We start from the raw sequence: 26,838 nt of genomic DNA, 5'->3' as shown, positions 1-26,838 counted from the left end.
ACTCAGTTCAGAGTTTCAGCTCAGCTGCACACATTTTGTGCTGTCAAAGATGAACAACTCTCTTCCGGTGCAGAGTCTCAGCGTTACGGGCTCTGCTCGAAGGTTGCAGCTGAAACCGAGTTAGATGTGTCTGCTGGAGGGGCAGAGAGGGAATGACCCGTGAGGCGAGTTCTAAAAAAGCAACCCACTCTGGTATCAGCGTGGTTGCTGCTGCAAGGTCACACAGCAAAGGAACATTTTCTGTCCTGAAGTTTTGACTGGAAAGATGATACGGCTGTTTTCCAGGATCAAGGAGCAGGAGAGGTAGGGGTGATTTCAGGGTGGTGGTTTCAGATGTGTGGCTTCAGCTAACCTCGCCAGTACAAGTCCCATCCACTGCAGCAGAAACTAAATCAAGCCAGTGCCAATGGCCTTTGAAAACCCCACGTAGGCTAGCATTTAATTTCTGTCAGTGTTGATAGCAGCTGCTTGCGTATTTATTTTTTATTGCAAAATCGTCTTTTGGTCTCTTTGAATACTGCTTTTTTCACCAGCAGTCAGAGCTCCCTACCCCCTCTAATCCTGTTCCTCACCCTTTCTAACATTCATAGCGATGGATTCTACTTATATGAGCTCAGCGCATTTTTCAGAGTTCATCTGTATTTATTGTTACTGGATTTTTTTCATCTCTGTTAAAACAAAATTTTGAAATATATTCAAAATTCAACTGGAAAACACATTGGGAAGTGTAGGCACACTCTCAGAATGGCATTTAAAAATGTAGTAACTTACAAAAATGTTTCTGTAAATCTTGGGAAAATGAAAAAAAAATACAGATTTTCCATTAATATCACACTAATCACATTGTGATCTCCCATTGTTGAACACATACCTGACATCCCTACAGGCAATTATTTTTCATGCTATAACTCTGTTTCCAGCAGTGGTGGACAACAAATTCAAAGTTCACATTTTCTCCAGAGTGAAGGAACTTCTTGCTTTAAGGCTCTGGAGTCCCAGAACAGCTCAAATTACTTGTATTGCTTTTGCTACTCTGTTAGAACTTTGAGTCAGCAAAACAGGAAATGTCAAGGGATTGTTGAGGTATGCTCCAGGTATAATAAATGAGTAGAAGAAAATTCTCATCTGTTCTGTGTATTAAGAAATCTCTGCTGGATTCAGGATACACTGCTAAAACTGAAGGACATTTCATGTATTCTCCAGATAAAAGAGACATTGTGGTTCAAAGAGCAAACTAATTCAAGGGCAGACAGATGTGTTCTAAAAGTAAAATAAACAGAGGAAGATCTTCCCTCAACTACCAGACTATGTATTAGCTAGACTTAGGCTTGCAGAAGAGCAGTTTTGTATGATAATCTAAATGTACAAGAGATTGCCAGGCAAGCAACTTTTCCAGGTGAATCTGTATTGGGGGTTACAGGGTATTTCTTGTAGATCTCACAGAAAAGAGTTTAATTTCTAGTTTTGGCTCAAATTCCCTCAGGTAGTTATCTCAAAATTAATGTGAAGTCTGTCTACCAGAGGCAAATGAAGCAGACTTGCAGTGGACTGAGATAATAATTTGCCTTGTGGTCTCCTATTTAGACTAGCCTTGAGGTTTGCTTTGAATAAGAACTGAGACATTACTAAGAACAACAAAAATTCGATCAACAACAGTAACCATAATAAAAATTACTATGTATTCAGTAAACAGAAAAGTTTAATATGTCCATAATCTTGGAGTTTAATTGATGAAGTTATATATCTGTGTGTGAATAAATTTTTTTTAAAAAATAAACAGCATCCACACTGCTCTATCAGTCATCTGGGCTCTGCATCAGTCATCCATAGTCTGTACCTGATACTATTTCTTAACCAGTTTTGTATGTGAGGAAACAGCAATGTCTCAGCCAGGCCAAAAGGCAAATCGCTAATGATCTGAACCTTTAGTGGTTATTGAAAATGCATAAGCACAAAAGTATGTTTTAATGTTTTCATTTACAGGTAAACATTTACTTGACATTTGCTGGTCACTTCAAGTGCAGGTGAAGATCTACCTTTGTTAAAAAACTTTAATTTCTGTTACATGAGTTTAATACTATCATTGCTTTTGGTCTGGTCAGCAATCACTGCAAGAGATGTCTTCTCTTTTCCAGATACTCTCTTGCAGCCATAAAATCGATCATTGACAGTTCTGAAGTTGCTATAGGCAAATTATTCTGTTGCTTTTTTCCCCCTTTCTGCTTAGGAACCTCCAGAAACAGATGGCAATGCTAAGGAACTGAGGGCAAGGTAGGCAGTCCCACACTACAGAATAACAGTTCTCTGTTCCCATGACCATCCCATTAGGTTGTCATCCTCAGTGAGGAAAGGTAAAAGTGTCTACAGGTTAGTTAAGAAGATTCCCTGCATTCACAGAAGACAGATTCAAGGACTTCCTCTGCCACTCACTGCCCGTGAGACCTGTAAAGGATTTAAGCTCAGCTTTCAGAACTCGTTAGGCACCTACATTTCATTTCTTTCAGGGCATGTGTTAAAATAGAAGAACAGAATAGAAATTCCTTCCCGAAGGGACATTCAGACACCAAAACACAGGCTGTGAATGCTAATGCTACACTGGCTCCTAACTCAGACCTATACAAAGGTGCCTAAACTTGGAGAGAGGCAGGACTTCAGAATGTCCTGTTGGACAGCTTTAGTATCCCTGCACCTAACATGTTGTCAGGGTGACTCCTACTCCCAGGGCCCTAGCTATTCATAATTACCGTGAAATTTTGGCTTTTTATTTATATTCTAAGAGTCATCTGAGATTCATCATGATTAAGCCCCTTTGAGAAATGAGTTGAAGCATCTCTAGAATGCATCTAAACTCTAGAGCAGGTACATGCCATATGATATGACTCAAAGTCCTGTCCTGTGAAGCGTGCAGACCACTGGATCTGTTAGAGTACTGCATCGCTGTCTCCCCAGCCAAGCACTTGGGATTTTTTCCAATTGGATATCTGACTGGGGGAAGGGAGATGTGCATTCAGGTCTCATGGCAATATGCTTTTGGGAGGCATCTGAATGTGAAACTGAAAAGCTATTCTAGATATTTAGATATGCATCCTATCTCTCTTCTCTGAAATGAAGACAATAGCAAATTGCAGTATAGTCAAATATAAATTTATCATATTTGTGATGTGAGGATGATTCCAGTGAATACTGCGAGGAGTTCAAGTGCTATGAGCTTGACCTCTATGACTAAACCTTGAGTGCCATATCAAGCTTTGACTACTTAAATGTGAAATGCATGGCCTCTTGTCCTGCTTTTTTCCCTCCTGCCTGATCTAAGATGAAGCTATCACAGAGCCCTGGAGAGAACCATATGCAAAGGCAAAGGAAAGACCTGTAAATCCAGATGTTTCTTTCAGATCTTATATCTAGCTCTTTGGGAGTTACTCTAGCTGATAAGTTATATTTGTTTCTATTATACATGTGTAAGATTCAGCACAGGAGTGGGAGAGACATCTTCACACTGGTGCGATTATGTCTTTGTCATTATATACTTTGATTCAGATTTGCTATCAAGATATTGTCCACCTAAAGGTCAGGAAGGCCTGCACCCCAGTTTAGGCCCATGGGATCCCAGTTCTAGTGGCAGCTGTGGGTTGGCCCCAAGGGCCAGGTCAGTCTGTAAAGATACACCTAAATTGCACCACAGGTACTTTCTACTGTTTATCTGCAGTCACAGATCATGCCATCTGGGGAACCTGTTGGAGCATGCACTAATGATTTTAAACACAGAAGGGAAGAACTGGGAAGCAGAATAGGATGGTGAGCGTGCCAGTCTCTTCCAGTATGCACACGGGATGCAGCTGGAGGATACTCACATGCCTGAGCAGTTGGGAGGTTTTCGTGAGTTCCATGGTTCAGTTGCTGCCTAAGTGTCTCAACATAGGAGGGTTTCTTGTCAAGGCCTGCAGACTGGTATTCTTGGGCCTTCTCCTCTATGTTTAGTTATCTTACCTGAAGTAATAAAGGCCAGGAAAAACCTGCAGAGGGACATATGTGAGGCAGTGAAGAACCATGCGCCACAAGAAGTGCTCATGTCCCAGTCTTACCTCCGGTGGCCCTCTTGTCTCCTGTTTCCATTCTTGCAGGAGGGGAGTTGCTTCCTGCCGTTGTCTCTGTCATGCTGCATGAACACCTAACACAGACATGCCTGACCCTGCATGGCAATACCATTGTGAAAATTCCTGGATTCTCCAGCCTAAGTGTGGGATTAGGAGTTTCTAGCACAGGCATAGAGAAATACAACGGAACTGATGAAATTCACTCACTGATGGCAATTTAGCCCCAAATGACAATTTTAAAGCTGCTTATTCAAGAGGTGTCGCTTGAAGACCTTCCAAGTTAAAAGTTCACTTGCTTCCTCAAAAACATCTGTACTCGCAGAAGTTTTCTTCAAACGGCTCAGATCAGCTAGATTGTCTTTAATGCATCTCAACAAAACACCACAGGTTGATTGCAACATTTCTTTAGGAAAGGAAGGGCAGTTGTTCCCCAAAATACCTGCCTTAATTACACGGTTTCTGAGCTGCAACACTACGGCTTATAGTTCAGTGGTTGCATAAACTCCCCAGTGAGAAACCTGAACAGTATTTAATTAGCCTGTTCCTGCTGTGTGATACTCCAAACACCCTGTTTACCCAATTAAGACAAAGGTTGTATGATCTCACAGTTGGTAAGTGTTTCTATGTACTAAGCCTTGAAGCTGGAAACTGGAAATGTAAAACATCTCTCTTTCTAAACTCTTGATTGCGTTATGTCTAAATAACACAAAGCAGATACAGAATAAGAGAGTGAGGAATCCTTTTCAAAAGACTTCATAAAACATCTCTAATTGTTATTTTAAAGTACAAGATCTTTAAGGCTTATTTCAGTGTTTAACTATATGAATAAAGTACAGTCTTCATTTTCTTACCCTGCTCTGAGAACAAGCTAAAACTGCAAAATCTGGGGAAAGCACAGGAAAATTTGGGTCTATTTTCTAATGAAAGATCAAATATAAAAAATCCACAAAATGTAAAATTCCACTTTACATCAAAAAGCTATTTCCAAGCATCTCTAAGAGTCACATACACACCAGAAGTCAACAGTGTGAGCTTTTCTTCAGATCACACAAAATCATGCTGCATCAACATTTGTGTGGAAAAATCTCAAGGGAAAATCCTGCTCCTCACAATAAAATCCAAGAGGTTTTATCCCTGCATATTTAAAAGGGAAATACGTAGGTTGTTTTCAAAGTAATATTACGGCAATTACACATGAATATTTCAAAAACTGTATACTTTACTTATTACTCATTTACCCCAGAAGATATCTATGATACTAATCTTTACTTTCCAAGTATTTCCTTAGTGTATACGTGCGTTGTTTGTTGTATTTCATCCTAGAAGTCACTCTTTTACAGTGATGGGGAATGGATGGGTTTGTATGTGTGTGCATGTGTACGTGGGTGTGAACCGTAGGGTCACCCGCTGCCCGGTCACAGTACTTGGAGTCATATGGAGTAGGCGGTGAGGCAGCTAAAGCTTAGGTGTTGCCATAGCCATAAGCAACACACATGTATTGCTCTAGTCCATCCTGCGTTATGCAAGTTTCTTTGATCATACCAATGTCCTTCTTTAGAATTACTTTTATACAAAGCCAGCAGCAGTCTGGCAGCATTGAGAAGGTTGGAAAAAAATGGCTGAGGCGGGGAGGGGGCTTATTGTCACCAGCATTTGTAGTCTGGAAAAATTGTCTGGCTGCTATTTACATTTTTATGAGAGACACTTAAAACTTTCCCAACTAGGTGAGTGTAACGCTAGTGGTGTGTAGAAGGAGTGATGACAAACACTAGGAGGATGCAGTAATCCCTGATTTTCAGCAAGTCCCTGAAGGTAAGAAGAGCTAACCAGATTATAAAATCTTGTCCCTTCTAAGAATCCAAATGTAAGTACTTTTTGAAGATTTCATTATGCCTTGTTTTCTGTAATTGCGTATCTAGCACTTCTCTGTCTAATAAATAAGGAAAAAAATGTATTAAAAAGATGACTGAAAGATAGCTATTAATGTTAGTGGTAAAGTGATCAGCAGATCTCAGATAGTAGGAGGCAAACCAAAATCACGCTGGCAATAACTTTTACAACCTCAAGCACAAACTGGTCCAAAAAACTTGTGGAACTGATATCTACTACTCAGCCATTTGGAGCTACATGTGGGAAGTGCTGTTAAGACACTGGTTTCCCTTTTAGACATCTAAGGCTGATATTTAGGCAAAGCTAGCAGTTAAAAACTCCAGGCTCAGCTGCTGTCTGAATCGCCTTGACATATATGGCTAAATCCATGCTAACAATTTTAACCGTGCCAGGGAAAGTTCCCAGGTACTGGAGCTAAAATCTTCTGCTCTTATACATGGGCAGAGTGGTCTTCGGTTTGTTTCGGGTCTGGATCCACCACTGCCATCCCAAACATTTCCCTAGCTTAGTTCAGGATTTTGCACAAACCAGAGACTGTTTCCACATGACAGCGCTGGTGTGGATACCCTCCGTGGAGGCTAGAAGAGCTTAAGGGTTTGGGTTTGGGTATGGCTGCGATGTCAAGGGTGATTCAGGGAAGGTTTAACTTCCTTTTATAGACAAGGTTTAGTTATATGGGAGGGAAATTCCAATGGAAATATCCCATCAGTTTCTGCATTGTGACATGCACATATTTGCACCCAGTTCTTGGCCATGTTCAGGAACTGGTGGATTGATCTGGTGAAGAGAAGCGTTCCCCAACCCTAGATGAAATATTTTTTCAGGAAGGGAAGAGACGAAGGTTCCAGTCATCTCAAAGAACTGATTGTTAGTTCAAGGGACATTAGGACTCAGACTAGCTGGCTTATTATCAGAGAACAAAGCATGGAAGCAAAAAATAGACCTGAATATGTGTTTTCAAGTAAATTTCACTTCCAAACTCAAATTTGATATTAAAACTTTTTGATACTCTGAAATAATTTTTGCTTTATTATCGTGGTATGCATAGTCAAGGCAAAGGAAAGACGTCTTTCAGAGGATCCGTGCACACAGAGCATTTATTTTCTTTTAAAAACGTGGTCCTTTGCCTGCATTTTGGCTTCTGAGACCACATTAAATTACAAAAATAAATTGTGTTCTTTTAAAAAATGTTGAGTGCTCTTGAATCTTATTGCAGTCATGTTCCCACATATTAAAAATGCTGGGCTGGAAGAATTTCTAAGCACTGTTTAGTAGACAAAAGCCTATAAAGGTTTTGTTTACAGACTCTTTCACAGAAGAATAATCAAACTCTGTAGAGAGCTGCTACTCCACTTACTTGCTAGCCTTATTTTGACAGCCTTTGCTAGTCTGCCCTATTTTGAAAAGGGTGGGTTGATGTGGAAGCCAAAAAAAGTGAAATCATATTTACTGTCAAAAAAATACATGTGTTTTAAGCTTTCATCTGCCACTAGCAAGTAATCAAAGATGGCAGTAGTAGCAGCCCATGTAGTTAACCCAGTGCATGTTCATTAAACGGCAGGGGGTACTCAGAGTGTTTATTTCAATAAAAACAATTAAGGATATATATTTTTTTTCAGTGTTAATGATTCCCTGTTGACAGAGCTGAAAAGGGAGTGCTTCTTGAGTTTCCAAGAGTGATTATTAAAGAGAAATGACTGTCAGTCTTCTAATTTGAGTGAATGCCAAGCAGACCAAAGGTGACAAAATAGGGGAAAAAAGAAATGAAAGAATATTCAAGGCTCATTATCAACACACTCTGTCTATTTATTTTTTTACGTTGTCGCAAATGAGCTTCACAGCTTTCCTTCATTATCAAACTGCTGGCCATTATACAGTCCATTTTCCATTACATCACAATGTTGTTCCACTTATGCCTGAGATTATTTCTGCTTCCTAATTTCTTTCTTGGAATCATCCATAATTTTCTTTATAAAATATTACGTATTGTACTGCTGTTTCTCAAACTTATCCCCCATCTGCAGAGGATTTTGCTTGCACTCCAGTGAGCTGATTCAGAAAAAAAAAAAAAAGGGGGGTGGGGGGGGGGTGGGGGGGGGGAAGGGGGTGGAATTTTCAGGCTCTCCAAGGCTGTAGAGAAAAAAAAACTGTCGTAGTGCCAGCACACCATAATTTCTGGAAACCATGGTTGTTAGGACACAGACTAGGAATTGGGTGCACAAAAGATGAGAATAAGGAGGCTATGCTCTTGGCATTGTTTTATAAAGTAAAAACACGTGAATGAATAAATTCATGGCCCTACAAAGGTGTGGTGCACTTACAGGTTGGCTCATCCTGTTATTCAGAGTTAGCAAATGTTCATACACTGAGTCTTTCATATTATTGCAGACTAAGTTCTGCTGGCTCATCATGATTGTTATCTCTGCTGGAAAGCAAGCAAACCTCTCATCTGTATGAGATTTGATGTGACATTCTGCGTTTTAGCCAATTCCAGCTGGCTGCTCCAAAAAGGCAGTCAGTGTTTCATAGGTACCACAGCTATTTCTCTTTCTTCAATCCCCTGAAGCAGTAGCTGTGGGGCTGTACTTTAAGCTGTGAGGTAAGGAACCGTAAATTCATATTCTATTATATATAGATTTTTTTTTTTACCACTTTCTTTTGCCAGCTTTATAGTAATCCAGCTGCAGTAGATGATATGACTAAATAACTCCTTCTCTCTCTCTGTCTTATCTCTTCTGACAGTCTCCTCTCTTTGATACATCCCTGACTGTATTGTATGTATTTCTCTGGACTCTGTGATCTTTTTTAGAGCCTAAATTACAAACCCCAGCCATACAAACACCATTCCTCTCTGTCTTGTTCATTCCTGCCATAAAAACAAGTTAAAGAAAGTTTGCATATGATCATGTTAGGCAGAAATGGGAAGGCAATGCAGAATACAAGTCCTCTGCTAGCATAAATTTCAAGTGCAATACATTTATTTCAGTAGAATTACGGCTGAGGATCAGCTTCCTGGTAGATCATGTTCATTCAGCCTTTCAAGCAGATGTATAAGACATATATCTTTCATGATCATGCTATCATGGAGTGACTATACTATAAACTTTAGCAGAAGCCAAAAAACACTCGGGAATATACTCTCCATTGCCTCCTGTCAAAGAGAAAAAAGTGTGTAAATTTGAAGACAAATGGGCATAAGCAGCTATCGTGTGAAGGGACAATATCAAAATGGATTGTTTCTATAGTTTGGTTACATGCAGTCACCAGGTAAAAACTAGAAGATTTAGGATTTGAAATTAGTTACTAGCCTTTTTAATAGTGGATGGAAACTTGTGGCTGGCGTGCAACATTGATTGTCTCTATAACTTCAAAAAGGTGGTTTATATAATTTGTACAGTATAAAGTGTATTTTATGATGTTAAATGTTGTAACCTCGACATCAAATTGCTTTCTTTAGTTTATAGAAATTATTCCAGTTCTTGCCATCGCCACACATTTTCTCTGTTGGTGGTAGCGTTGACAAATTAGTTCAAGGAGTATGTTTTGGTCACAGCAGTACACGTGAGACCCCATGGAAACAGGGACTGCTCTGTCCTTCAAAGCACATGGTTTCATAAAATTGTTCTAGCTGGGAATATGCCTGTTATCTGAGTCACCAAGAGCTCAAAGGGTTCAGTTTGATGTCTTTTGGGACCAGGAGAGACGTGCTCAGCTGTTACACAGCCATTCTTCACCAAGGACCATCAAAGCAATAAATAATTCTGCTTCACTTTGTCCTCCTGAAGAGCAAGAATGCCCCTGCAAGGCTGCTGCAGCAATCAGTTGGGGCAGTGCAAACAGGCAAGCCAGGTGTCTGGAGATGTTTCTTCATCACCGTTCCCTGGAATTCCCCTTGTTACCTGGCGTACCTCCTCCAAAGCAAAAGCTGCGTAGCCATATGTTTTGCTGAAAGGAAATCCGTCAAACCTACCCACCTTAAGATAATAATTTCCTCACCACTAGTCATCACCTCAAGGCTGACACAACAGAGATGTAGAAAGCCTGTTGGTGAAAACAGCCTCATTGTGTGCAAATCCCCAGCTGAGTTGCAATTGAGCTATAAAAAGGTGAGGGTCATTCTGTGAGTTGGATGAGAAAAGAACCAGCTACTGCCTGGAACCACGTTAATAAGGTTTTTAGTGTCCTAATATGGTTATAATTTGTTCCGATCTTTTCAGTCTGGAAATTGGAATCTGTGTTTTTACAACGTATCGATTCTTTGAGTGCTCACGTTATAGCCTAACGGTCCCCACTGTACACATTGGGCCAAATCCCAATGCCACACTGGTGTAAATTCATAGTAAATCTATGTCAGTAGCAACTTCAGAGCTTAGCAGTTTTATTATAGCTTCTGGATTCTGTAATGATATTTTGATTTTTTAAAAATATTTCTGGTGTGACAAGGTCAGAAATACATGGTTAGAGTAAAAATCACATATAACTGATTTAAATAAAAAGTTAGACCTATTTTACAAATCTTTGAAATATACTGGGTACAATAGAAACTTAAGTTGCTCCCGTTTAAGAAAACAAAACCAAACAGAACTGACTCTCACTTTTCCTTGTAGTTTTTAAATTAACATTCTGCATGCAGTGAAAAACCCTGATGGTACTTGCTTCAAAGTGTTTCCTTGCAAAACAGTAGTTACATATTAACAGATTCTATCCCTTTGTATTTTATCTGCTGTGATGCTTTTTTTAATATATAGTTTGCAAATGCACTAACTAAATTTAGTGAGTAATGAACTAGTAGAAAATAATTATTAACAAGGAATGGCCTTTAGCTGAAGCTGGAATGCTTTGCATTGACGAAACAAGATATATTAAATGCTGTAAATGAGGCAGGCTTACTTTAAAAAGTATTATTATTTACTTAGGGCTTGGAATAAAATTCCATTTACCCTGAAGACAATGGGAAGTTTGCTCTTCTCCTTGATAATGCTAGTATTGGATATTTGATTTCCGATTTAGGATATGGGATGTTATTCATATATCATGATTCAGCCTGCTACTTAATGAGTAAAATTTTGACTTCTGTGCTTTAAACTTCCCTAAGCTGCCCTGCTCTGCAGTCTACAGCAGGTTCAGATGACACAGCTTTGGGCCAGTCTGCATATTTTATTTTATATACACATATATATATATTTATATATGTACGTATATAAACCCCATAAAATATTAGCATATTTTGGCCGTTCATAGATTCTTCCCTAGGCACCTGCTGTAGGCTGCTGTCACTGGACACAGTGAAGTTTCCATCTGATCTGGTCTGCCCATCCCTATCTCCTTTCACACCCTCTACTTCTAAACAAGAGAGAGCACCTGGGAATCCACCTTAGAGCGAGCACTGGGACGGGAGACGGTGCCCTTCTGGGAACCTCATTCCTTGTGCTCACAGCGGGTGGATTGTTGTACCTTACACTGTGGGCTGGGGCTCCAATTACAATACACATCTATGCTTTTGTAGGGGAGCACGCTTTATTCAGTGCAGGTTTTCCTTAGAACTTGTTCAGAAGTTGTCAGAATACGTGAAGTCCAAAACAGTAATAAAGGGAGTCTGTTACCAAGAAATGGAGAAGGTTTTGATTTTTTGCAGTTTTTCACATCCTCCTGGGAGAGTCACAATTGAGAGAGGCGTTTGCAGTGATACAACCATATTAATTAAATTATTATTGTAATAACAAGTTTTCAGAACAATAGTTTACACTGTGCAATTTTTAGCATTCCAGCCCTATTCTCTATTTCTTATGGAAAATAATGTTTTCTCACATTGCACAGGCCCTGCAATTAGGATTTATTTTAAGGACATCATTTCTTAGCTCCCAGCTGGGCCATGAGATTTGGTTATTAGAAGGAGAACTACCTCTGGATGCTGCTCTTCTGGTCTAAGGCACAACTTTGCACCAGTCCTTAAAGCACCTAGGTTGCTCTACTTTGTAGACGGTTTGATTTACTAAGTCTCACGCTTTCCTAAGGTTTCTTCCCCCTTGCCTTGTTTGGGACTTTTATTCTTTTATATTGTGTCAATCACAGCACAGTGCCAAAGCCTGACCTGATGATTAAACAAACAGAGAAACTTCAAAACATGTTGAGTCTGGCTGTGGAGCCTCTCCTGTGCAGGCCCATGCTGCAGCAAGGAAACTCTTCAAAGTGTGTTCTGCTTTCACTCTCCTCTAGTGCTGAGTGTTAAACATTTATTTTTCTCTTTCCTTTTCTTTCCTTTCTCCGTGCTGTATTGTTAGTGCTGACTCCCTTTGATCCATGGGGAGAGCAAATTCCCTGCTTCTGCCTACAATGCACTTGAGAACCTTTTTCCTAGAGTCAGTAAGAATGCTCTTGCACTAAGGAACAAAAAAAAACCCAAACCACAAAGTAAGAATGCAGTTTGGTTTTATGCAGTACCTTCATATACAAAATGCAGTAAGCCAAAGCAGCATACATGCCAGGAGGTATCGTGGCAAGCTCCTGCCACTGCGTTTCCTCAGAGGTCACAGCTCAGAGTTTGAAAGCTGTGCAGAACCAAAGGCTAAAATTCTGCCGCTGCTGTGTGTGAACTGGTCTTGAAGGTTGGTCCCTCTGGAGTCAGGCCATCTATGACAACAATGTGAAGGTTAGTTTGGGTTTTCTCTCTGTCAAGAAGCGTTGTTGTTTTCACCCCAAGAAGAGGTGACATTGGCATTGCAGTTGTGCTCTGATTTCAGGATGTAAATTTTTTCATCCTTTGGCGTTTTGAGGGCTATTATGAAGCGTATCCATGATATTTGAATGCTCAGAGATTGTAGCCAACTTCTATTGCACAAGGGTGCCTCAGCACCGTTTCATGATTTCTGCAAGTTTGAAGAGAGGAAAAGTAATCTTCTAGTTTAAACTGCTATATTGTGGATGGAAGGTGGGGTCTATCTCTTTTCACTTCAGGTGTCTACGTGTGAGCTAGTCACCATAAACTTCCTTTAAAGCTAATGAAGAAACAGAGGCAGTTCTAGACTGTGATGTTGATATCTACAGCAGGATGAGGTGAGTCACACTCTAGAAATGACAATATTTCTTGCTAACCATAAAGGAAACCCGTGCATCAGCTCAGTCATAAATATCTGCATTTGGTCAAACAAATCTCACCCACAGTGTCCTTTTTCTACACTGCACAATGTTCACACAGAAACAATTTGTAGTTGAGCAAAAGCGTTTTGTTCTTCAGGACTCATGGCGTCAGGAAGCAAGGAGTGTAAGTCCAGGCAGAGGCACATGCTTCTGTGAATGATCTGCTTCTGCCACCAAAACGTAGTCTGAGCTATCTCGACTACCTATATAGCACTGCACTGTGCAGCACCAGCGTCCCTTTTATTGCAGAGCATGCATAGAAATAATGCGTCATTTCATGCGTTAAGATTTTATTTTCACTTGTTAAAATTTTGGCTGAAAGCATTAGTTGACCTTTATTTCGGTTGAATTTTCTTGGGAAGTTTCACCTAACATAACTTTTTCTTTCCCAAGAATGAAATATGAAGCAATCTCTTTATTTTTTCCATGTTAGATATGTTCTTATCTCACTTTCATTGAAATGGGTTGCACTTCTGTGCCGTGGACATGTGAACTACGAAGGGGTCATGGAGGTGGGCCTGGGATATCTCTGATCATTCCGACAAAAATGCTGATCCACCTTGGCTATGTGAATACTCACAAACCTTCTCTGTTGAATATGCATATTACAGAGGCGCGTAGCATAAGTACCTTCCCAGCAGCTCATGGATTTTTAGCTGTCAACAGCTACTACCGCTACTGTGATCCTTGATGTTGAAACTAAGGCTAAGAGTTGTCTCTTGTGCTTATCATACCTCCGAGCTTCCGATAACTAACTCCATAGAGGTAACTTGATGAAATGCGGAGGGTGGGAAACAGTTAAGAACAAAGAAAAAGAAAGGGCAAGAAGTGGCAAGAAGAAAAAAAAAACTCTGAGGAGGCACTAGGAACAGAAATAAGCAGATTTAACAGAAGTGGTGATTTAACAGAAGGATAGGTAGCTGGATGCACAAACCAGGTCAAAATGGGGAAAAAAGAGAAAAATGAAGGGAGGTGTGGGTAGTAGGAGGCAGAAAAGAAAGTGGGGGCCCAGGGACTAAGGAGGAGAGAAAGAAGCATCTTGGATTTCTAAAGCTACAGAACCTGGTCATGTCTCTGGCTGCCAAGGATAAGCACAACCCTAACATTCTTCTAAGGGATGATTCAGGTCTGTAATAAGACCACATCAATAAACAGCATTTATTTAAACTGGCTTATCTGAGACTGATATTTCCATCTCAAATTGTTTGTGAATATGCACTTCATATATAAATCCGTTCCCTCAGGAGAATGCAGTGACCAAAGTCCTCGTCAGCACACAGAACAAGAGCAAATGGCTTTTGTCTATGCACATAAAAGCATAGAAGTGAGACAAATTCCCATACACTCGATGGAAAAGAGGTGTAGAAACATGTGGATGGAAACAGAGATTACACTAGAAGTGCAAACCTGTAGATTACATATTTAGAAGAAACAGAGGAGGTACATTAGTTTTATCTTTCATTCTTATTGTAAAGTTTCGGTGCAGCCCTTCAGAAGTCTCACTTGAATATTTCATTCAAGCGAAAGCAAATTCAACTTTACTTCACTCAGCTACGATGTGTTTGAAAACTGTCTCAATCTTTCCATCCTAAGTATACAACCAACAGAGCCAAACTCTTAATATATTGCACGACGCCAGACAAAGCATTTATCTTTGATCTGAAAAAATGTATAATGGCACTGGGTGAGTTCTTATTCAGAAATAGAAAATAGTATTTTCTTTCTTCTATGCAGTTTAATGTTAGCCTGAGTGTTTTCTTGTTTTGATACAGCTTCTTTCTTCTGTTTACTGGAATAAAATCTGAAAAAAACCAGCAACCTGCGCTTTTCCCTTTCTCCAGCATTCAAACAAGAACACCACAAAGCTCTCCTTTTGCCCAGATGAAAGCTTAGCCACCTACTTTAGCACCTATATTTCCATTTCCTTCTCCTACCATAAAAGTCACTCCTCTTGTGTTCTTCCTTTATACACCTTGCAGCTGAGCTGTAAATGAGCTCCAGATGCATGAGCTCAGTAACCTGTTTTTCCTAACCTGAAGGCTTTCTAGGAAAAATGGATTATGCTTCCTAACTGAGCATCACCGTAGCCATTCTCTAGAGAGCCTCCTACCACTACAGCAACTGCTACAGAACTACTCTGTGTTTACAGGAATCTGCTTGTAGGAAAATGGTGTATCAATGTCTTGCACACCACCTTCACGAGTACAGCCTGCAGACACTTCTTAGGGGCTGGAACCGTGCAGAGTACATCACGCGGAAGAGCAGAAGATGCGCCATGTCTGGAACTTTGGCAAGGTCTAGAGAAACTGCAGTCTGGATCCAGATCGGTCTTTCCCAGTTTAAGATCAGCCAGTGTGATCGCACGCCCTGGCTGACAGAGTTGTTGCTGAGCAGTCCACTGTCATATGTGAATAGTGCTTTGAAATGTGTCGCTAGAGAGATGCCAGGAGTATAATTTAGGTGGCCATTCTTTCACTTAAGTTGCTACCAATCTTCATTCTAGTTCTGTGGGTTGACGTGCAGGGATTGTTAAGTGTGTCCAGATTTTGGAGTTAAGAATATTGTACCTTTAAATTAGCACCTTTCCCCTCAAAAGTGCCTGCTGTGGAAATTGCTCTACCACCACGTCGCTAATAGCAGAACTGTAGCACAGACTGACATGGGACACGGTCTTTGGTGTGCTTCTTCACCGTGCTGAGAGATGGGATGCGTCAGGATGCTCACGAGTGGGGCTGAGACACAGCCTGTTTGAAATGGGGGCTGGGGCTGGGGGGTGGCACCGGTACAGAGGGCACCTGCTGGCCACTCACCTGCCTGCCAGCCCACCAGGGCCACCGGTGCCACGAGTCTGTGACATCAGCTGGGTGTTCTGGCCACCTGGGAACCCTGAGCCTGCAGTGTCAGCCCATGGAGGGTGCCCAGAAAGTCACACACAGGAAGAGGTTTATACCCTGGCATCTGTGAGGGGAACATCCATTAAAAGGGTGTTGGGAAGGAGGGTCAAAGAAGGGGAAAAGGTCTTTATTTAAAAAATGTTCAATATTGATGTTCCTTTGTTCCCTCTTCCTCCTCAACTGTTTGAACTCTTTTGTTTTTAAGGGGAATTTATTGCACAAATTATATTTTAGTTGTGAACCTTCTCAGGCTGCCAAAGCAGAGGAGTTGTCCACAAGTTGTCCATGTTATTCAAGGGATAGATCTCAACTAAAATTTCACATCTATCACCAGTATTGTAAATGAGGTAAATTTATGTTCAGTCGTAAAATGAAAGCATGTCTACTTTGGTCTGAATATGCTTACCTTCGGGGTTAAAATATTTTTCAGTTAAAGAAGTACTATGCAAATCAACGGAATTTTTGAGCAGCGTGTAAAAGGGCTGAGGAGGGGGATGTGGGAAGCCTTCAGCCTATTAACCTGCCCTCAGTTCTTCAGCAGGACTTAGGGGTGACCTTTCAGCAGATGAGCCGAGAAAACCCATGAATAGCCAGATGAACATGCATTCTAGCTTTAAACTCTTGAAGCTGACAGCTTCCTCTGCTTCCCTTGAAAGTTTTCTCTGTATCTTAATAATCACAGAGGTGACAAAAGCTCTGCTTAATACAACCTCTGACTGATATATGTTAAGGGAAATATAGTCAGTCCCAGTTCACCTCTGGTCTACCACAAGTCTTTATTTATTACCACTCACTTTCCAAGCTAATAAGTCTTATAAACTAAATTTGATTTTTTAAAATAACCTATGAATCTTAAGATTCAATTGGAAGCTTTTGAAGCTTTACAGCATATAACTGGAGCTGATCTCTTATTCTTTATTCTTTAACCTACAGGTCAAGCAATTATTGCTTTCTGTCTTACTCTACCTTTGTGTCAGCCTATTTTAGCCTGCCAACTGCTGTTTGGTGGATGGAGCTTTTCTGTAGTCCTACTTAATACATTTCTAGTCCAAAGAGTAAAACATTTTAAAATTAAAATGCATGATTTGCTAAGAAAACTGTTAATACAAATACCAGTATTTTCCAACTAAATGTAATAAAGCTACAGTCGAGTCTGGTGCTGGTTTCCACTATTCTGACTAGACCTAAAATTAAAGACACTGGTTTCTGTTGGCTATAAAACAAAGATCCAAAAATTAAACCCATTTTCTCTACAAACAGGTTCCATTTTTTTTTTTCAAGGCCAGAATAACTCATTTTCTTTTCATGATTGAATTCTGTGATGGTTGTAAATGTGGTCACTTGCATGAAAACATGTGATTTGATATCTGGCAGTCGAAGAAATAGATTTCCATGCTAAAGCTGCACAGACTTTTAGTAGGGGAAGAACTGCATTAACAGGGGTAAATTATGTTTATTGGTTTGTAATCTGCTTTTGTTGCCTGACTTTTGGACAACAACTAGATAAGAAAGTGGTGAAAAGTAGCTGACAAAGGTTGTCTCACCTGTCTTTTTGTGTTATGGCTCCCTCCTTTTACTCAGTAGGTGCTTTGCTGTGCTGGATAGATGCCTCACGTGCTGTGGAGTGAAAAAGTATAGGTGGCTGTGTCTCTGTGTCAGGGGTCTGTCAGGTCTGGCTTCCAACCTTTTTATTTTGTACCTTCCATCCTTCTTTTGTGTGTGCGTGTGTGAGTGCACACATCTGTCTTTAGATACATTTACATATATTCATATATAAAACATGCGTGTGTACACTGAATTTGTGTAGGGCTTGGAAAGCAGCATTCTAAATTGCAAGAGCAGAACAGAGAGGATGAAACGCTTGTCCCTGAGATGTTGTGTGACCAGTATTAGTTAGAAAAGTAGCCTCACAGTGGGACAGCCTCTGCTATGCATAGTCGAGAGGAAAGATTAGCAAAAATAAATGGGCTACTAGTGACAAGGAAAGCAAGGTGATGTAATCACTGACTAGGAATAGAAGGCAACATGGTATTACTTTTTAGCTTGTTCTCATTTATACTGATCTGTAAATTACACAGTGCCTGAAGGTATGCTGGGCACTCTGCAGACACTTTCCAGAGAGAGTACCCAAAATACATACAGACAGTGCATAACCAATAGGATTTGCACTGAAGGGGTGGTGAAGTAAAAATAACAGCAAGACCATGAGCACATTTAGGCTTCTTGTGATCATGGCTCAAGCTATTTGCTTGAGGCAAAATCTTTCCAGGGACCGTGCATGAAATACAAATGTTGACGAAGCAAATGCATGTAAAAGAGGAAGTAGGGCAGAAGTAAGGGATGAACAAAAGTATCCACGGCATAGAAAATCAAAATGGTGATAATGAGAAGACAGGTAACGGGAATTACATGAAAACATATTGAACAAATTGTGGTGAAATCTGAATGGACAAAGAGACAAATTTGAAACCAACGTAGTGGCAACCAAAGGGTGGTGCTGGGATGGACCATGGTGGCTGTGGTGTATGAGGTATGTCATACAGAAGTGAGCAAAAGGCAGGAAAGAAGAAGTTGCTAAAATTAGGAGATAAGCAGGAAGTAATTTTAAGTGGTGAAACAGGCAGTGTATGGTCAAAAGGGAAGCGTATGGGTGAAGGTTTTAAAAAAATGTCAGGTAATGAGCTCACTGGAGAGATTTTTATATGTACTATAAATGCATGTAGTGGGACAAAGAAAATAGGAGAAATAAAACATATGAATCCGGAGAGGATCTGAACATCATATCTGATCAGACTTGACCAAACCATACCGAAGATACAAAACTCAGCAGCTGCTAAATGTGAAGACTGACACTTTCAAAGAGACAGAAATGAACTTGCTTGTAAAGGGTATTTTGTAAATCTGCATGGTACAAACTGTATGCTGCTCAGACTGTTTTAAAATATATTAAGCAGTTGCATATGGAACTTCACACTCTGCATTGTCCCTGCTATATAAAAGGATTAGAAGGCAGACATCTTTTAAGGTGCTCAGCTTCTCAATTCAGATGATCATCAGCTCTGATCTCATAGTCTAAACCAATTATATGCATTAAAAATGCAATGCCAAATAACAAAAGATTTCCCATCCTAATGAGGACACTGTATTTACACAAGGATAGTTATCTATTCACTAGCCTGTTGAGATGAAGATGCTCATGAATAGGTACAGCCAGAGCACATGGTACTTGATCTGCTCCAGGCCACCTGAGTAACCCCAGGGACTATTTCAGCCCAGGTGCAAATTAGAGCCTCTGAAAAACAGGAGAGTCCCAGAAGAGCAGGTGGGCTCTGTGTGTCCAGAAGGGCAAAAAAGGCTGCTAAAATAACACATCTGTGTTTCTGTCAGGTAGAAGACAATGAGGAAAGCCTTAATCCATCTTTCAAAGCAATCAGAATCAAGCCCTGCTAGAAGATCTAAGCAACACCAGCTATTCGTACAGAAAGTAAACAGAGAAAGTTGATATTTATCTGATGATTTGGAGGAAATAAAGCTCAAAATACTGATGAGACGTATTCAGTTTCAGGCAAATTTTACTTCCACTTGAATTACTTGGAGAGTCTTTTGCCTGAAAGGGAGTTCAGAATATTGAAAAACAACAGTTAGATCATGGAGGCATAAAAGTCACTGGCACAACTTTTTAAGCTTAACATGAAATGTTAATCCTGGGAATTCGGAAGAAGTTTCTTTGAGTTTGGTTCAAAAAAGCTGTTGGGTAACCAATCCTAAAGTTGTCCAAACTTTATCCTAAAGTTTATCCAAACACTTTCTTTTCTAATTTTTCTTTAGTCATCAGTTACCTCAGAACTAAAGTAAAAGGGTTTTTTGCCAGAGCTTCCAGGCCTGTCCTTAGATCTTTGTATCTGCCAGATCTCAGCCATGCTTTCTAAAACCACACAGCAAGTTTTTCTGGCCTTTTTTTTTGGCATGCGAGCTCTTTTCAGTACCAGTTCCACAGAAAGAGGAGCTAGGTGCTATTTCCAATACTGTAGCACAAAACCATCAGCTCAAGTGTACAACACCTCTGTAAGAGAACATAAAACTTGAACAAACTTGAACACATTTGAAAATACTGTCACCTTGGATTTTACTATCACACTACTTCTTGGGACCTGAGTGAGGGCAACTGGTCTCTGCATACTCCTTTTACCTAATCTGCCCTGAGTACCGTCTAAGTGATAGCTACATAATATTATAAAGTCCTTGAAAAAAGATGAATGTTAAGCATTGTTAGAGGAAACAAGTAACTGTTGTATTCAGCTTTGGCAGAAACACAAATGCATTTTTGATATCTTTTTGTTTCATCTAAACCCGTTAAGGGAGGTTTCCCTTTTCTGTCTGTTGAAAGTAAAGTCTACATTTTACACCATGATAACACAAATTCTACAGAAACTTTACAATTAATGTAGCTTAGCATTGCTGCAGAATCCTACAGGAGCTAATTCTGTTCCTTTGTGTAGACAGATAGCTAAGCAATTCAAAACAGTATGGCTTTTAAATCTAAAAATGAAACATGCAATCAACATAAAACAAGATTAATGCCTTAAAATATAATTTAGGCAAACCTTTAATATTTTCCCAGTGTTTTTTTCTCAGGGAGGGACCTGCCACCTGGCAAAAGCAGGCTGCAGAAGTCACCATTCTCACTTCACATTCCAGGTGCACGGGCTGCAGAAAGCTCCTTTTGTTCCTTCCTCAAATGTGAATTAACAGTAGCAGCTTTTATATCTCTGACATTGAGTGTGAGCCATAACAAGAGAAAACATGAAATGCCAGTGTACTCTGAGGCAAAATTATGCCGTGCAAGGAGAGATGAATTTTATATATATACATAATTTCAAAACAAAGCACAGAGATTTAAATGAAAAAAACAAAGTGCCTGTAAACTCAGATTTGCAAGCTAAAGGGAAAGAAGTTTACAGATTGGAAAAGAGTGATGACAAGAGGGGATTAAAAAATAAACAATCTTCTCTTTTGTAAAAATTGTACAGATACACTTTCTACACTCCTGTATCTTTTAAGGTGCTCAGCTTCTCAATTCCTATGATCATCAGCTCTTACCTCATAGCCTAAACCAATTATATGCATTAAAAATGCAATGCCAAATCCCATGCTCTGCTCGCTGGCACTGCTCTATTGACTTGGGTGGCAGCAGGCCAACGACACCATCTGAAGATCTAGCTGAGAGGCAGAGAGCAAGTGCATCAGCTGGGGGTTGGCACCACACTAACGCAGCTTCATGGCTTCTCTTCCCCTCAGAGCCAGCACCAAGAAAGAGCACCTTGGTCTGCAAAAGAGGATGTAAATCAGAGATGGGGAAACAGTGGCCTCAGCTTTCTCATACTCTTTGTCCACCACCACAAGTCTTTGGGTGCGTACTGTTGTTGTGGATGCAGGATAATACTGACGTATGTGCGTGGTGTGTGTGTGTGGGGGGGGGGGGGGGCATACTGGGCTCTTACCTCTCTCACCTAATAGTTTCCCTGCGCTTGCCAAAGTGCTTTAAAGGAAAGACCAAGTTATACAGCAATGCCTTTTTTTCTGCTTTCCCCAGTCATTATTGAGTTTTAGTAAGTTGTATTTTGACCAAGTGTGAAAAAACAAATATATGTTAAAAAAAATAAATCATCACATGCCAAAGACTCCAAGACTGAGGCTTCTTTTCAGACAGTGCTGCAGGTTCATGTACTCATTGAATAAGGCAACTGGACTGCTGATGCAAAGCAGAATAAGAGCACCAGAGACCTCTTTACAAAAAGACTAAATTCAGCAGGCATGGCAAACAGACCAAAGGTGTCAGCATGGCTGACAGAGCTAAGGAACAGCCAGGACTGTTGGTTCTCCTCCCTCACCAGCAGCAGACCACAACCACTGCAGGTTCTGCATACCTCTCTGCCTGAGTTACTACTATCAGAGCTTTCGGGAATCTGAAGAGTTACAGAACCGGTTCATCACAAGCTTGATAATGAACTCAGCCAGAGCTGGAAGCTAGAAACATCATCCATGGCTGTGGCTGGTTTGTTGAATATGGCTCTAATGGTCACCTTCTTTACCATTAGCTGGCACTCACCTGGTCCCTCCTTAGGAAGGAATTGAGAGTCATCTACAGGGGTAGCACTGCCCTGCTGGCTTTCACTAATGAAGCTCAATGGGAGTCTAACACAGTAGTAGTCGTGTGCCTGCCCAGAGACAAAGGCACCCATGCCAAGAATTCATTTTTTTTGTAAATTTCGGCTTTTTAAGTGGCACATGCACATTTCTGATTTCTCTTTTGAGCCTTAAAACTTTTTGCACTCTCCCCGCCCCTTCCTCCCTCCCCAGTCCCTTTTCAACATAATGGTTGCATGTACTGCCCCAAATGTCACTTTGCAGTTACAGAACCACCTCTGACTTCTGTTCCTAGAGCTGATTATATTTCAGCATTGAGATTTTTAGAGAAACATTCTCTTTTTTAAGTTTTGCTTTTCATTTGAAACGCGAGTGCAGTGGATTTCTTAAATCTTCTCTTTTAAATATCAGAAGCCAAATAAATAAGCAACAGTGCGGAACTACACTGAGAGAAGGGAGGGAGGGAGGAAGGGAAAGATGAAAAAAAATAGAGAAAGATGAATTTACTCTCCACAGTTTGAATCTCTGGCAAATAGTATGTTGCAATTTTAATTTCAGACCAATCTGATTCAAATTATGTGCTTTTTCATTATATGGCTGCCTCGCAATCAAGTGCTTATCTTTGCACCCCTGTGTATTTTGTGTACATGCTGAAGATGAAGCTTTATTCAGAGCTTAGCCATTATTGGATTAAGAGCCGGGGGAAGGAAGGGTGAAGACGCTTACACTCAGTGTGTTTTGATGACTCATTTTAAGCTGAAAAGTTGCCAGATATGCATCATTTCCATTTGCTGGGAAATGCTGTTTCAGTCAACTGAAATTGTTTTTGATCTAGGGTGGGGGTCTTCAACCTACAAGCAAATGGAGACCACATGGTAATTATCCTCATGTTGATGCCAAAGCCAAAAATGCTGCTGTTTTAAAAAAGCAGAACCGAAAGAAGAGAAACTGCAGCTAGAATCTGTTGACAACTGGAGTATAATGAAAGAGGTGCTGAAGACCACAAAGTAGATGGGATGGAACAAGAAAAATTACCATGTATCTTCTTCGAGGGATCAAAACCAAAGTTGATAGCACTGAAGCACCTGAATATCAGTACTGCCTTAAGCACAGTAATACTAAATAAAACTTTGCAAAGGTAATTTAGGTAGCTGGGAAACCAGAGTGCTCTGTGGTTTGGAAGGAATACATGGATTTTACATAACCTCTGTTCTTCCCACTATCTTAGAGATGAAGATTAGATACTTGTCAGAGGTCTGATTTCAAAGAATTTCTGAGGCATTTTTATCACACTACTTTTTAAAGAGGTGGAGCTGCTAGTGAATTTGTAATGGAAACATTTGCTATTTACGGGCTTTAATTTCATTGCTTAATTGCTGCTTCAGAATGCAAAGGACTGGAACTTGAGCCAAGAGTAATTTTTCTCAAAGAAAATGTTCTTTAAAAATAAAAGCAAACTTTAACTATACCATAAAAGCTGGAAATTGAAGCAGAACTGCTACGGGAAACCAAGTCAACTGCTGAGCCACACTGGAACAAGAAAAGAAGATGCTTCTTTGAGTTTCCCCCCTGCCCCCAAGAGCCCATCCTTAATTTTAGTGACTTTGTAGGAAGAAATCTCACCATTTTCTATCTCTCCAGGAATGTCCATTAAGACAGACTTTAAGTTCCTTAGGGAAAACACGCTTTCTCTTAATGGTTAAAACAGGGCAGGGAAAGTATTTACAGTGTTGTGTAAGGTACATATGCGTTTAGTGAAATTCAGAAAGAAATCTAAATGGGTGCTGTGCCTAACTTCTTTTGACTGTATTATCTTACTAGGTGCCTTGCCTATCGAAAATACTTGCCTAAATGCATGTGTAAATTTGGTGTGTGATTGCAGCAATATTCTGATGGTCATCAGCTAACAAAAAAATCATGTAAACCCTGTTTTCAACACAAGATAATAATTTCTAAGGCACAAATAGCGTTGTGTAAAAAAAAGTCTCTTCTGTTCAGATTCCTACTTTGACGGTTTACAGCTGCCTCTACATATTAGAGCTATCAGGAGGAAAAAATAGATGTATGGAAATCAGACATGTTATAGAGATAGAGCTATCTTATTTCACCTTGCTACCCCGCTAGACGATCTTTTCTTGGCTCACATCTTGTATGACACACATGCATGTGAACATCCAGCCATAATGGACTTGATTTTGAATTCCTCACATCCTCAGCTGGCATTTAGCTGAAGAATGCAGGTGATTCCAGATAGGTTGCTCATTGCCTCTCTTCTTTGGAGAGCTTGATTTTCAAAAACTTATGGAGGGTTTGTCTTCAAGCGTGGGAAGCAGAGATAGTGTGCCCACTGATTATTAAAGAAGTATTTAACACAGCAAGACAAAGTGTTCTGATAATGTCTGATTATCCTGTACATCTTTGCTATAATAGCTTCTAGGAATGAACAAACTGACATTTGAAGAGCCTAGTGGGTCATGTAACCCATCTGTGGGATATGCAGAATTAATAACTATGGGCCCTTGGATATTATCCTGAGAATAAGCTTAGGAACGATACATAATTTATAGTCCATTTGTAGTTGCAAGTCTTTAATTCTTACAGATACATTTGGAACAGAAGCAAAATGTAATAGTGCAAGAAGCACAATAAGAACAGTGGCAACAAACTCCTCTTCAGTGTTATCTTTGGACACAATTGTCTGTGCCAAGCTCTGCATAACTCAGCCAGTTCTCACTCTTGCACATTCAGGCATGAAGTTTAAATCCTCAGTAGACTATTATAAGCTCCCACTGAAGTTGATGTAAATCCAGAGTAGCTCCAATGCTGCCAGTGAATAAAGTCACTCTGAATTTACTGCTATGTAACTGGGAGTGGATTCTGATCTCATTCACTTGATTCCTTCTGTAAATTACTAGGCCAAATCCTGATGGCCTCACAGAGGCAAAAACTCCTGTTTTTCATCAGCAGAAATTGCGACTGAGCAAACAGTGTTAGGTTTCCCTTTAATCTCTTATTTTCATGGCTTAGCCATGCACTCATAACGACTCCCTGTATCACCTAGTCACTCTCTGAAGACTGTGGCAACACGGACTGAGGATGTAGACACTGGAGATTATTAAACTAACTGTCAAGCTTTAATAATTACCAAACACCAAAAGAGCAGGGGTGCTTGGTAGGCCAGTGCTTGCTCTGTCAGCATCCCACACCTTCCCTAAAGAGCTGGAAAATTTTCTGTTTGAGATCAATACTGTCCCCACCTCAGAAAAATTCACCTTTCATTTCTGCTTCTCCGTTATTCTTCATTTCACAAAATATTATCCAGGTGTGCTACATTACTACTGCTGTGGCAGAGCAATGCAAAGATTGGTAACCTAAAATTTATTTTTTCCAGCAGAGCTCGTCTGCAGCAAGCTGACAGACTCCTGAACTCCAGTGTGCAACCTGAGCCCCTGGTCAGTGAGTAACATGTCACCTAACTCCATCCCTCAAAAGCCTTTTCCTCTTGGAAGCAAGTCCTAAATTGCAATGCATCTGAAATGAAATAGTAAACTCTTTGGGCTTGTACTCTGAAGTGCTATTGCTATTGTAGGTGCTGCAAAATAGATGTTTAATACAGTAAAATAATTCTTTTCATGAGAATTTTATGTTAATTTCTCCCACTTTGTTAATATCTACAGGAGGATCTCTTATCATTATTTTTATAACAATAGCCCTATTGCTCCATGTTTTTATTAGGTCTAAATTCAGTATAAAATGAAAGACGTTTACAGTTTCACCATACAGAAAATGGAAAGAAAGACTTGAAATGAATACAAAGAAATGATACAAAATCTAGCTAATTACTATCAGTAACACATGTAGGTTTGCAACAAGAAAGTAGTGCAGGAAATAGTGAATCATAAAGGGGAAGAACAACTAGATACAATTCCCAGCATGCAGCGTTATGACTATCTGAAAAACAGACAAAGGACATTAATGATTTGCCACAATAATGTGTCTTTCCAATGCACTGAACCCAAAATTTTACTTAAAAAGAAACAAAAAATTCTTCCTAAAGATGGACCTGCAACTCTGTTCAGATTCTTACATTATGCTTAAATGAACTGACTGGCCATAACCCAAACTAATGTGACTGGGGATTTAGGGAAACATGGCATAGTCACTCTTTGTCCTTGCCTAAACTGTGATAATTTGGTGCTGAAAGGATGCCTCTTGCTGTGCCTTGAAGTCCATTGCTGTAATGATTCATGATTACAAAATTGTTGATTGCAACATCTTGAATATTTTGTTATGTTTAGTTCTAAATGTCTCTGAAGTAAAGGGCAAAAGAAAGTTTTCTGTCATCTCATGCACTCAGGCTTCAGATCTGTGGTAAGACAGTCCCAAACTCTTACACAAACGTACGTGCACAGTGCTGGTGAAGAAAGGCCAGGCTGGAGAGGCAATCCCACACGTTAGGGCACATCCAGGCTGTCAGAAGCAAGAGGCCTTTGCCAACAGGACTGTCACCAAAATGTCTGAAATGGTGCCATTTCTGTGTAGACACCGGTGATTGTATTCGGACCGAGTGGTGCTCATATTTTGGTACGCAGGGGTGGGTTATGGCATGACCCTGGCCATCACTAGCCATTTTCAACCGTACCTGGGGCGCAGCGTGGTAATGCCGGCTGAATTTT

The 26,838-nt window shown here is 40.2% G+C and overlaps 1 long non-coding RNA gene across 3 annotated transcripts; it reads left to right on the top strand.

Moving 5' to 3' along the window:
- Positions 1–26,838, top strand: LOC114014555 (uncharacterized). Of its 3 annotated transcripts, none has more exons than XR_008731121.1 (3): positions 1–303; positions 21,314–21,425; positions 25,557–26,838. It is a non-coding gene; the product is annotated as an uncharacterized LOC114014555 (long non-coding RNA). The 3 variants fall into 3 exon arrangements; XR_008731120.1 differs by having other exon boundaries at positions 25,554–26,838; XR_003558101.2 differs by lacking the exon at positions 1–303 and adding an exon at positions 8,478–8,583 and having other exon boundaries at positions 25,554–26,838.

This window comes from Falco cherrug, chromosome 2 (assembly GCF_023634085.1).
Source record: "Falco cherrug isolate bFalChe1 chromosome 2, bFalChe1.pri, whole genome shotgun sequence".
Taxonomy (NCBI): Eukaryota; Metazoa; Chordata; class Aves; order Falconiformes; family Falconidae; genus Falco; species Falco cherrug.
The sequence above is the reverse complement of the archived record's forward strand: the minus strand, read 5'-3'. Positions and strand labels throughout refer to the sequence as shown.